The sequence below is a fragment of the Bacillus rossius genome, chromosome 11 (assembly GCF_032445375.1).
Source record: "Bacillus rossius redtenbacheri isolate Brsri chromosome 11, Brsri_v3, whole genome shotgun sequence".
Lineage (NCBI taxonomy): Eukaryota > Metazoa > Arthropoda > Insecta > Phasmatodea > Bacillidae > Bacillus > Bacillus rossius.
This window is the reverse complement of record NC_086338.1, coordinates 3,350,584-3,363,599: the sequence shown is the minus strand read 5'-3', so window position 1 is coordinate 3,363,599 and position 13,016 is coordinate 3,350,584. Positions and strand designations below refer to the sequence as shown.

General features: G+C 35.2%; 1 protein-coding gene across 2 annotated transcripts in view; it reads left to right on the top strand.

Annotated features, from left to right (window-relative positions):
- LOC134536572 (zinc finger protein 674-like) overlaps window positions 1–13,016 on the top strand; it is a 53,938-nt gene that overhangs the window by 24,506 nt on the left and 16,416 nt on the right. The window lies entirely within an intron of this gene.

Here is a 13,016-nt window from a genome sequence, read left to right as displayed (position 1 = left end):
ATAATTTCCCCCCTTGTATAGCTAACTGTATGCCACGGCACAGCTGTTGAGTTGAAACAGACTTCTTGGCGTCATCCCCGATTTTTTTTTAATGCCTGTTGGAATTTTGTGCTGTGCGAAATTTACAGACGTGCTATTCAAGACTGGGGCAGTATAATTAACATAGCACTAAATTAATTTGCGCAATTGGAAGATGTGCTAAGTGAGGGATTGGTGTATTCTTATTTTTCCGATAACTTTGAACTCCTGGTAAGTGAGCTCAATGATATTTATTATACTAATTTAATCACACTTGCCTCCTTTTCTTTTCATTAGCCAAACATTTTAATAAATTGTTAAATACACACCTATGTCATTTTAATTAAGTAATCCCATCATTTACACTCACACTTTCATTTTTTCTGGTTAAATATATACTTAGAATAAGTAAATAAGTTCACCTTATTACAAATAAATATCTTCATTATTTTAAGATATTTGATATAATCACATCTTTATTTGAAATGTAGAATACAGATATCAAATTTTTTATGTAAACATTAGTTTATTCTTATATGTGCTATTTAAACTAAATTCCCAAATTTTTTACTTCTCTCCTCTTTATCCCTCAGGGATGCCTATGTAAAAATTCAGAACTAAGTAAATATAACAACATATGTTAACCAAATAGAACCAAACTCATCTCGTTTTAGTTACTGTAAATGTGAACTCCAAAATAATTATAATAAACTTACATCTATACTGAATTTAAATGTATCTTGCCAATATTGATTTGGTGTACACCAAAACTATTTTTCGTTCATATTATTAACCTCTGTTACAACTTCATTGGTGATATTTTGGAGAATGTTGAATAAGAGATTGTAGCTTAAGGTTTGTTTATTAATCATTATCTTAAGTTTGATTTGATTACAAGACATTATTTGTTTTGATATTAAAACCATATGTACAATATTTCACCCCTTAAGAAGTAGAACTTCAGCAAGTAGTAAAGAAGAGTTGGTAGATTTTGTATGTTTATACATCATACTGCATAATATACAACTTTTATAATAGAATGAAATTGACTGCCTTTTACCCCTTTTGCAGTTGATAGAAAAATTGGTATGGATATAAAACATTCCATTAAATCATATAATGTACGATAATCAGTTCAGTTTCTTACTCCATCATAATTTGCTTTAGTATCTGATTTATTACTATAAAAACTTATGTACCCCTGTTTCACTGTCTTTGGAGTTGGAATATATAAAAAAAAATTGAAAAACCACCCTACATAATTAAGTTATTCATGTTCAGTTTCTTAGATTTAGCTTTATTTGCTATGGAAATAAGAGTATTTTTTTATGATAAAACAAAATTACTCCCTTTTTACACCCTTAAAAGTCCAAACCCAGAAAATTGAAAAAAATACAACTTGCAACTCGATATGCTCTTTGTCATTCTTAATTTCTTACCCCTAGATCTTGTATGTGTGCAAATATGAATTTTTTCTTTAAACCAAACTAACCTTTTTACATCCCTTATAGGCGGAATCTTGCGAAGTGGTAGAATGTTAATTTGTAATTTATTATTTTTATTCTTACAAAATAATTTATATCTTAGTTAATTAGTTTTGGAGACATTTTTTAAAATAAATCAATTTACCCCCTAAATGAAAAAAAATAAGCAGTACTAAGGTAGATGTACCAGTAGTCGTCATGCTAAGAAGAGTTTTATGAAAAAAAAAATTGTGTACATAACCTTGTAGGTGTATTACTGCTCCTACATGTTTGTTTTTAACCTCAAACTTTACTCTACAATGCTATCCAACACTCTTCGATAAACACAAATTATTTTTGTAGATTTATAATTTTGAAAAAAGTGTGATTTCGAGCCAGTAGTCGTCATGCAAATTTTCGTGTTTGCCAGTGTTCGTCACATGTTTGTGCCAGTAGTCGTCATGTGCGATTTCGGCTGCATTAGTTTTAATTCATGGATCCAGAATGATAGTATTGTACTATTTGGGCTTCAAATTTTATTTGGTACTATATTTTAAACATCAAAATGGCATTTCATAAAGATCGTTCAGTAATATAATGAATAATCCTCATTAAATTTTGAATTTACTTACAGCACTCACGGAACAAAGAGGGACAGCACATAGAGCTGTAGCAAACCGAATGTATTCGTTACTGAGTAACGGGTGTGCCGTCTAGTAACGAGTAACGAAACGTTACACACGGCTGCATTTTATACTCGCATTTCTCGTATATTTTACGCATGCGCGCGCATATTCAATGAATTTACGATACAAAGAACGATGTTTGTTTATTAATAAAGTATAATTTGGAAATTCCTCGTCTAAGTTTTTTTACTGTTTATTAAAGGTATTATGTGTGTAGACAAAGTTTGAGATTGGAACAGAAACAACGTAACAAAGTATTTTTTTACAAATTAGAAATATGTATGTTTTTGTTTTTCACTATCGCGTATTTTCACGTTTTTTTTTTGTTCTTATCTTAAAAGAGATATAATAATGCCGCTCTAATGAGATTTAATTGTTTCTTGGTTAACAAAAACTGTTTAATTATCAAATATTGTTAATTGTTTATATTCTATTTATTATTATTTACGCGACGTCATACTGTACGCGTACGCAATACGACTCAATTCGTTGCTGCAACATAACATAGCATGTTATGCGGTATCACAAGTAAAATATAAAAATGAATCAGGGCCCGCCCATCTTCCTACCCAAGGGCGATTTGCCTTTGTGTTTATCGGACAATGTGTTCCTTGGCACACTATTTTTTTCCGCTGCTCATTTTATACTCATACCATTCGCTACATCTTTAAGAGCAGCTTCCATGGCTGACTCTTCATACAACAGTATTTTCCGTTTTGGCATTTTGCCCTGTAATTAAAGAACGAGACACATTACAATGTTTAGTTTACTTATTAATGTCAAAATATATATCGAATGACCCCTAAATTAATGTAAACAATGCCTACACAATTTTTGCAATCAATAAAGTAAAGTAATTTCCGACCCAGAAGTCGTCATACACATGCATCGGAAGTCGTCATAGGTGACGACTACTGGATCTGATCATAATAACGTACTTTGTCTATTAACAACAAAGAACCAATATTATTTAAGAACTTTAGGGTGTAACTTAGCACAACTTTAAATAAAATATTAAATGTACCAGTGCTCGTCAGGTATGACGAACACTAGCAATACAAGGTTTTTATTGATCCAGTTTTCGTCACCCTAACTAAATCATACAAAGAAAACGAATTTTTTTAAATAAACACTTTCACCTCTTCAAGAACATTTAACTAACACATTCAGCACAAAACATCACGAATAAACATGAAAAATTACAGAATTAGAAGTAAAAATGTGCACTAACGTCCTTAGTGTTTTAGTATAGGAATTCCCCTATTTATCTTCACTGCTCTACGAACTTTTGATGCACGGACTTTTTTTGATTGAAAATAGTGTTTGTTCCGAAAACTATTGTGGTAATTTCAGCTAGAACGTCGACCAAATTTTTGTCAATATTTAAGTTGGCGATATATTGAGCTACTTCTCTATTATTTACATTTGAAGTTGCTAGTGACGACCATTGGAGCAGTGACGAGTACCGGTGCACTTACCTTAACTCTAATAAGTTGTTTTTTCCTAGTTTCTTATTTCTAGCTAATGGAATCGGAATTCTTAATTTTTTGTTTTAAAAACATACTTACCTCCCTAAGGTTTTGAATTTCACAAAGTGGTAAAATTGTGGTTGGTAGTTTTCTTATAATTATTATTGGTATCCAATATATATTTTAGTACAGTAAACTCCCGGTATATCGCGCCCCGATTGATCGCGGAATCGGGTATATCGCGGGTCAAACCATGTCCCCCAATCATAAATGAATAATAATAATAATAATAATGGAATAATGGTTGACAACCGATTAGGATAATTTTGCGTCGTAACTCACAAACTGAGCATCGGGCAGAAAAAAGCCGAGGCGTAGAAAATGTCCGCAGCGAAATTCTAAACAAGATATCTCTGTACATTATTCCTCTATCTTGTAGGGTTTTCAAACTATGGTCCAATCCAGCCCAGTGTAATTTTCTGAAACACTAGTTCTTAATGTCGCTTTATTTCACAAATAAAGCATCGGACAGGGGACCTGATAAAGCCCACCGTCCAGCGACATTATCCAGCGTGACTCGGCTGGGGATTGATGTTGGATAGGCTTGGATGACGGCAAACGCTGGGAGGGGAGAGGCGCCGCGGGTGGGAGGGGAGAGGTGAGCCGAGAATATGCGACCAAGTCACCCGGGTAGTCGGGAGGGGTGGAATATAAGCGCTAGTGATGAGAGGGGCGATGAGTAAGCAGAAAGGGGGGAAGTCTGGTGATTTTGAGTATGTAGTTCACTCATTTCCCGTCTGCACACTTCTCGTGGTCACGTGTGTTGACAAGCAGAGACAAGTCATTGTTGACCGTACGTTATTGAAGCCGTGTTTTTACAGTGAGTCTTGTTAGCGCTTGGTACGATGTCACAGAAACGAAAAACTCATTCTAAAGCAGATAAACTAAAAATCATTGAGCGTGTGAAAAAAGGTGAGACGAAAGCGAGCATATCACGTGAGTGCGGTATCCCAGAAGGTACAATCAGAGGGTGGATGAAAGAGGAACAGAAACTGAGAAATTTTGTGGATGTTATTGAAAGTGATGTAGGGTTGCAAAGAAAAACAATCAAGTTAGGTGAAGACAGTGAACTGGATGAATGCCTTTACAGGTGGTTTTTAACTAAACGAAGTGAAGGTGTACCATTGTCAGGACCTATTTTGAAGGCTCAAGCTGTGAAGTTTCATAACGATTTGCATGGAAAGACGGACTTCAAAGCTTCAGAAGGGTGGTTTTCGCGATGGAAAGTTCGTCACGGAATACAGCAGGCAAGCATCGAAGGCGAAGCCCAATCTTCTGACAGTGTGTCTGCAACACAATTTCCTGAACAACTGCACAAGGTAATGAGTGACGAAAATTTGACAGATGATCAGGTTTATAACTGTGACGAAACAGCTTTGTATTTTCGACTACTTCCGACAAAATCTCTAGACCTCAGAAATTCAACAAATAGGTCTGGATTTAAACAGAATAAGGATAGAGTTACTCTTCTTTTTGCCGTCAACAAATCAGGCAGCCACAAACTCAAACCACTCTGTATCGGAAAAAGTCGAAGTCCAAGATGCTTCAAGCATGTAAACATGAAGTCGTTGCCTGTTATGTATGTGCACACAAAAAATGCATGGATGACGGCCGAGATATTTTCCAAGTGGTTCAATGAAGAGTTTGTTCCGTCAGTGAGAAGCCATCTGCGGTCACTGAACCTAGAAGAAAAAGCTATATTGACACTTGACCACTGCCCAGCACACTCATCTGCTGATTTGCTGCAGTCACGAGATGGAAAAATAAAAGTTATGTTTTTGCCGAAAAATACCACTGCTCTGATCCAGCCCCTCGACCAGGGTATTATAAGAGCATTTAAAGCTCACTATCGACGAGAACTTCTCAGCGCAATTGTAAGTTCTGACGATGACATGGAGGCTTACCTAAAATTGCTTAACCTCAAGGCGGTAGCCTATTCCGTGGAACTAGCGTGGCAAAGTGTTTCCCAAGCAACCATTCAGCATTGTTGGAAAAAGTGTTCTTTTTCCATCAGCGAAACAAAGAACTTCAGTGATGAGCCGTTCCTAGGATTTGGTGACAACGATGTACAGTCTGCACGTAATATTGTTGACTCCAACCTATCTTTGGATGACCTAGTGAATTGGGCTCAATACGACAGTAGTGATCCTGTGTCAGAGACCGTCGACGAACTAGACATTATTGCAGCTGTGCGGGACGAGAATGATGGTGATGAAGACGAATGTGAAAGTGAAGTGGACGAAACGGAAGTGCCAAGTGTAAGACAAGTAATCAACAACATTGATCAAGTCATATTGTGGTTGGAAAGACAGAGTGAGCCAAATCATGTCCCGTTGCTTCACCTGGCAAACTTAAAGCATTATGCAGAACAGAAACGCACTGCATTAGTACGCCAAACAAAAATGTCCGATTATTTTAAAAGAAAAGAATAGATACATATACATATGTAATGCATACATATATTTTAGTGATTGTGTAAATTCTCCACGCTGTAAATGTAAATTTGAGGGCAGTTTTTTTTTATTTACCGTCTGACCCGTCCCATGCTGTGCTGTCTTGACAGGGGAGGTTGCGGTATTCTGTATAGCAGTGGGTGGGGCGGGGTAGTTGAAGTATACTTTCGGAGAGGGAAAAGGTGGGAGGGAAAGATAAGGCGTAGAGAGAGGTAGAGATTGGAGCGGGCAGAAACACGGACATGAGGAGGGGGTGGGGGAGGGAATGTGATCACGCAGCACAGAGGCAGAGCATGAGTCACTTGACTGAGCAGCGTCGCTGCGTACAAGGCAAAATCAGGTAGTCCAGTGTTTAAAATTCCACTCCAGAATCTTCCCGTTTAGTGTGGAGCGCTTACACAAACTATGACTTATTTAATTTTTTTACATCTTTTACTGTACAGTATGTACTGTATTAATTGGTATTTTACTGAACATCTGTATATAAATGTTTTGTTACAACGTGAACCTACAGACGTAATGTTATTGGGTAATTCATTGTATTATACACGTTCATCTTTTTACTTTGGTATAATGTTTTAACATTAAATAGTAAAGTAAATCAACTAGCGTATTTTTAATCTTTGCCGAGGAATTCCCAGTGGTCCAATACTTACGTGAACCATACTGTACCACTTTTGCCGTGAGGTAGTAAACAAGTCCCGGAAATGTTTATGTGTAGCGGCCTCCCGACCTTTAACCAGAGGCTGGGGAATATAACACTTGCCGATCCGAGCCCCACACACTCAGCAACTCGACACAGCGTTTGGTGGAATAAATAAAGACAAAGTTTAACAGACTTTTTAATACGGCGCCGCTGATTGCGCTAAAATTAATTTGGCGCAATTTTTGTTTCCCACATGTGACCATTTATAATTTACTGTAAGCATGGATAATAAAGTTTAACCACTTGACATGATAGACGATTCTTTAATTTTTATTGTACGAATGCTAGAATCGTTTTTCCCGTATCTGCGGCCTACTTCTGCAAAAGACACGCTATGTGTAAGTAAATCTAGAATTTTTATTTTGTCAATTGAACTCGGTACGTACTTTGCGATTCATATTCGGTTTGAAGTATCACTACGGCCTTTCTATTTAGAAGACTTCGACCACAGAATCGTGTGTAACCGCACAGACTGCACTTACTTCGTTACGGACACTGACGAAGCAGATACTGTGGCTGACACCACGAGACTGGCAGCAGCTTGTGTGCCGCACGTGTGTATGGCGGCGTGTGGCGCGCTCGTAGGCCGTGCGACAAACTGTGTGCCGCACGCGGAAAAATAATTAAAAGTTCAATATTTAATATATATCTTTAAAATTTATTATTTTTATTTTTTTTCACCCACGTTAAGTGAAAACTGCGGATGCAAAGTCTGCACATAAGGCGGGCCGTCTATACTGTGCATGCTTGCCGACCTATTAGAACACAAGCGGTATTTTATGCCTTTTGACCTTGGTCACATCGAAACATCGCGGTTATGCAACAACGCGGGTAAAAGTTATGTCCCCCGACAACCGCGTTAAATAGGGAGTGTACTGTATTATTGATTTTATTCTGAAATATAATTATTTACCTTAAAAACATATTCACCAATTTTTAACCCGTAAAAGTTGGCTTTTGCAAAGTGGTAAAATTGTGGATGGTAATTTTTGTATGTTTATTATTGGTACCCAAATCTTTTACTTTGCTTAGTTACATTTGGAACTAAAATAATAACAATTTAAATCATATTTACTTTTTTTCACACTTTAGGGGTAGAATTCTCTTAAATGGTAAAATTGTGGTTGTTAGTTTTCGTATTTTTCTCATTGGTACCCAATATATTTTGTCATGCTTGAATAGGTTTGGAGATATATTTAATTATCTTAAACAATATTTATCGCTTTTTCACCCTTTAAGGGTAGGATTCTGAAATTATATGTAGTCTAGTTTTTAAGTTAGCCAAAGATCTTTCTACTAAACAACATTCCATCAAAATCCATCAAGTAGTTTTCGATTGATGCTGAAACAGACAAACAGTCTAAAATTTAACAAAAAATTATATTATAGATCTCAATAATTTAAATAGCCATTTTCAGTAGTTTTTTCATCATTTCATCCAATCACAGACTCTTTACCTCAAACAGTTTTATTATTAGTATAGAATATATATATATATATGTATATATAATATTATATATGTTGTTTTTAGCCGAAACCAATTTTGTAGGTAATTGTTACAGCAAAATGACATATTAATTTGTTGATGATCTGACGCTGTGGTGGCTTGTCCAGACAATGTGTGTTTGGTACCAGGCTTGAGGTGGATAGCACCAGCTATGGATATGGGAAACATTCTAGGAGTCTGGAGTCTGGAGGCAGTACACGAGTCACCCCACATGTGGCGTTCAAGCCATTATCACCTCTAATATACAATTGAATAGTCAACATTTCTTGTTTTTCTTAATAACAGTAGTCTACATTTCTTTAAATTGTCTGGTTTAACTGATTAAAACAATTTTTGAATTTTTACTCTAGCCCGAAAATGGTTAATTTTATGAATTTGTATGATTAGATTAGTTTTCCAGCCATGGTGTCACTCACAGCCGAAGTGCTGATAATTAATGTTGTATTGATCATGCCAAAACTTTTCTTAATGCACGCAATAGCTGCAACAAAATAAAACTAATCAGGGCATGTGAATCCTGAAAGAGATTATTATAATCCTATAAATTTTTAGTGATGATGAGATGTGCTAATAATTTATTTTCCATATAAGTGTTTTCATGCACTTATTTCTTTTTAGTGTAGAGCAATGTATACCCCAGGAGAGCAGATAGAGGGGCTAGGGGACAGCTGCCCTCCCCTTTCCAAAGTGGAGACATTATGTTCCTTTTGTACTGTTCATTATTGTATGGCACCATGGACCTCCTTCCCCATGACAGAGGCTGAATGCTGAAAAAAATATTCCCCCACCTCGTTTTTCATTTGGAGCTGGACATGACCTTGGACACGCTGGTGGACGCCCTTCTCCGAGGTACTGGTTGTGAAGGTGGGGTAGCGAGTGTACTATATGTACATGTATACTAGCGGAATGGTGGTGGGTCATGTGCGAATCACATGTTGACTTAATAATTGACAGAGATGGTTATATTTTATTTTTTTACTTAAGAATGATGGGTGCACCAATCAGAGCATAGTATAATGTGTTGTTGGGGTGAAGTAATGTTGCCTTGGGGGTAAGCAGGTTAAGATACACCTGCCCCTCGAAGGAACACTGTTTGATTAGCGCAGTTTTGAAGTAACGACACCAAAAATTACAGCATGATTTGAAGTAGCGCGGTTATATAATTCGTAGCGCTGTTTTCTTTTATGTGAATTTTATTTCCGTGTGCGCACCAATGGCACTTTTGTAGCACTAAATAAAATGCAACAAATTAATGATGTGATGACTCAGCGATATTCTACTTTCATTATGTATTTATTCCCGACGAGACCTTTGTGTTCAGCCAACGTTTATATTATGCCATCCTGCATGTCAGCAGCAGCTCTGGAGAGTGAAGCCAGAGCTTTCAGGGCTAGTTTACCTAGGACTTACCAGGATGTGCTAGTGGCAAATGATGGCAGACATGCATTTAATAAACAACAGAGCATGTCCAACACTGTTTTCAGAACACGTTATTGTTCACTGCTTTACAAGAAAAGCTGGAACCTAACTGAGGCATTTTTGCACTGGCAGTGTGATCCGTGTCAGTATTACCAGACATTCTTAAGATGCAGTATAATTAGAAACCTGAAAAAATAGATGTTATATTTCTCAAAAATAGGTGTAATTACTTCCCCAAAATATATTTAATTTTTCTCAAAAATAGGTGGTATTTTCCTCACAAACAGGTTTCATTTTTCTTGACTTCAAATGATAAAAAATATGTAGTTATTTTGGAGAAGCGTGTTTAATATTCATATGAAATTCATAAAATTCATATTTTGCTATAAAATAGAAATTTCACAGTTTTTGAATGTATCTTGTTAATAAACAATAATTTTAAAACTATGGATGTAGGAAAGTTTTAAAACTCATTTAAATTAATATTTGACAAAAACAATATTTGCTAACCATATTTTACTCAAATGCAATTTTTGAAAAAATGTTTTGTTGGAAAAAAAATTGTTTATTTGAGCATGGTCAATAAAACAGAGTGACTAACATAAATACTCAAAATACTTTAACAAGCCAGTTATTTCAACCGAAAAGTGAAGGCATTGTTTAAAATGTAAGTACAAATTTAATCGATGTTCTAGTAATACAGTGGTTCCCAATTTTTTTTCGGCCAGGGAACCCAATGATCGACTTTTCTTTTGGCGGAACGCCAGCTCCTTCAAAGAAAGCTATTTGACAGTAATTGTGCCTGCTCCATGTGACATTCGTCCTGACTCACGGAACCCCAGGGTTCTGTAGAACACCTTTAGGGAACTGCTGTATTAATATATAAAAACAATGTACTCAAGAAATAGAATTTTGTATTTACATAATTATGTCAATTTTTTTTCAAGTGAAACAATTTTTTTTTGTGCCAACAAAATGGTGGTGACCAAACAACGGAATCAAAATAACTGTCATGTCTAAATGAATAATGTAAATACATTTTTGTTATTAATTACGATATATTTTTAGTATTGACACATAACTTAACAAAGGAATTTAAGAAAATTCCTTCTAAATGTGCCTAAAGCATGATAAATAGCTGTTTTCAATTGTAAATGCAGAAGTTCACATTTTACTTTTGAAAATGTTAAATTTGCGTTATTATTCGCGTGATTGCGGTAGCAAATTTTTCAGGTCTCTAGGTATAATGTAAATATATAATCTTTTAAGTAGGTTTTTATTTTTTTTTATTATTATTTGGACTGATTAATTTTTATTTATGGAATGTTTTGCATTACTTTTTCATCCATTAAGTTTCTGTAATGGTTTTATATAGCATGGTTTAAATGTTGTTAAACTGATATTTTCATTTTTGTACTTTGTAATAACACTAGAAAATTTTAAACGGCCTAGTGCTGAATTTTGTTCTTGTATAAATAAATAATTAAATAAATAAATAAGTAATAATAAATAATTTTGGCATGATTGATTTTGTCATTTTCTGAGTTTCCACAGCTGGCTCATACAGAACTTCTTCTGTCATGTAATTTTCAGAATATTTATTCACAAAATTCCAAAACCAAGAATGCAACATGTTGGCTGAAGCAGGCCTGGAAGTAAAGGGCTCGTTTATTTCCCATGTTTTCCTGCCATCAGCTAGCTTCTTTAATGAAAAAAGTAGTTAAAGCATAATATCTAACATCTTTGCTAAATTAAACATTTGTTTCATCACTGATTATAGATATGTGCATTTATTCTAATTGATTAAAATTTTGAACTATTTCTAAGTGTTTGTGTAATTAATCTGAAATTACCCCTATCATAATAACACAATTTAAAAACATAATTTGAAACGGAAATTGCGTAGAAGTTGAAAACTTATCCTAATGCTTTATGGTATCTTGACCTTCGAAGCAAAAGCTAAACAAATCTGTTTTTTTTTTATCCCACACTAGCTGCCCGACCCGGCTTCGCACTGCTATACTAATGGAAAAAAGTTAAGCCACATTTACAGTAATGGTAAATAAAAAAAATCAGTGAAAATTTATTACAATGCTGTATAATGTACCGGAGAGAAAATGAATAGCACCGATGGTTTCCCGACTCGTGCACGCAACGTACAACTGATGTACCCGTACTTCACTACGGCAGTCTACAGGCAGATCACTCTTGTGCCGCTCATTATACATGCCCCTCCTTGTGGGTACGCCACTGCCGCGCGATGCCCGTTGCCATGGAGACGCAGAAGGCATGAAAATGCAAAATCCTGTTCTCATGCATACAAAGTACCCACTGTTGCCTGGTTTTAACCACCCATGGGATCTAATTTTTGGAAAATGTCATCCTGCGTAACATAAGGAACATTACTGTGAAGTTTTAAGTCTGTAAAATATATATACTTGAAAAAAAGGGCAATAAAAACAAATTAAACAGAGAGAGAAAAAAAACAAGAATTTAGGTTTGCGATTTAAAGTGATAAAAAGTATTTAAATACTAATTGAACTCTTATGAGGGTACTGATTGCTTTGTTGTTAATATCACACAGGTGTTTTTTACTTGAATGGGAAAATTAAGAATGATAAGGCATCTAGTGTGTGGCAACAATGTTAATAGGTAATAGGAAATAAACTTCTAGCGCCTGCGGCATTGTCATCACACACTTCGTACGTGTACTGCATGTTGTATCTAACCCCCTCCAACGCATTTGATTCTAAATTGGGCTTTTAGTAACGATCCCTAATGTTATTGATAATATAATATTACCTATAGCCTTCCTCGATAAATGTACTATCCAACACTGAAAGAATTTTTCAAATCGGACCAGTGGTTCCTGAGATTAGTGCGTTCAAACAAACAAACAAACTCTTCAGCTTTATAATATTTGTATAGATATTAATTTTTTCAATTATTAACCATTTAATATTGGTTTTTAGTTCATATACTTCACAAAGTTTATGTAGAAATTGCAGCTGGTTTCATGCATTAAGAAACATGACTGACCACATTTCACATACTGCTAACATATTGATTTTTTAAACATTGTTAACTGACACAGAAAAAAGTAGTTGTAGTTTCATGTGACTGCAAAGAACCAATAAAATGCACTCACATTAACTATAGTATAATATTTGTAATGGAATATATGTACTTTGTCATTACATTTGTACTTTTGCAGATAATGTTGTATAGTATAGTA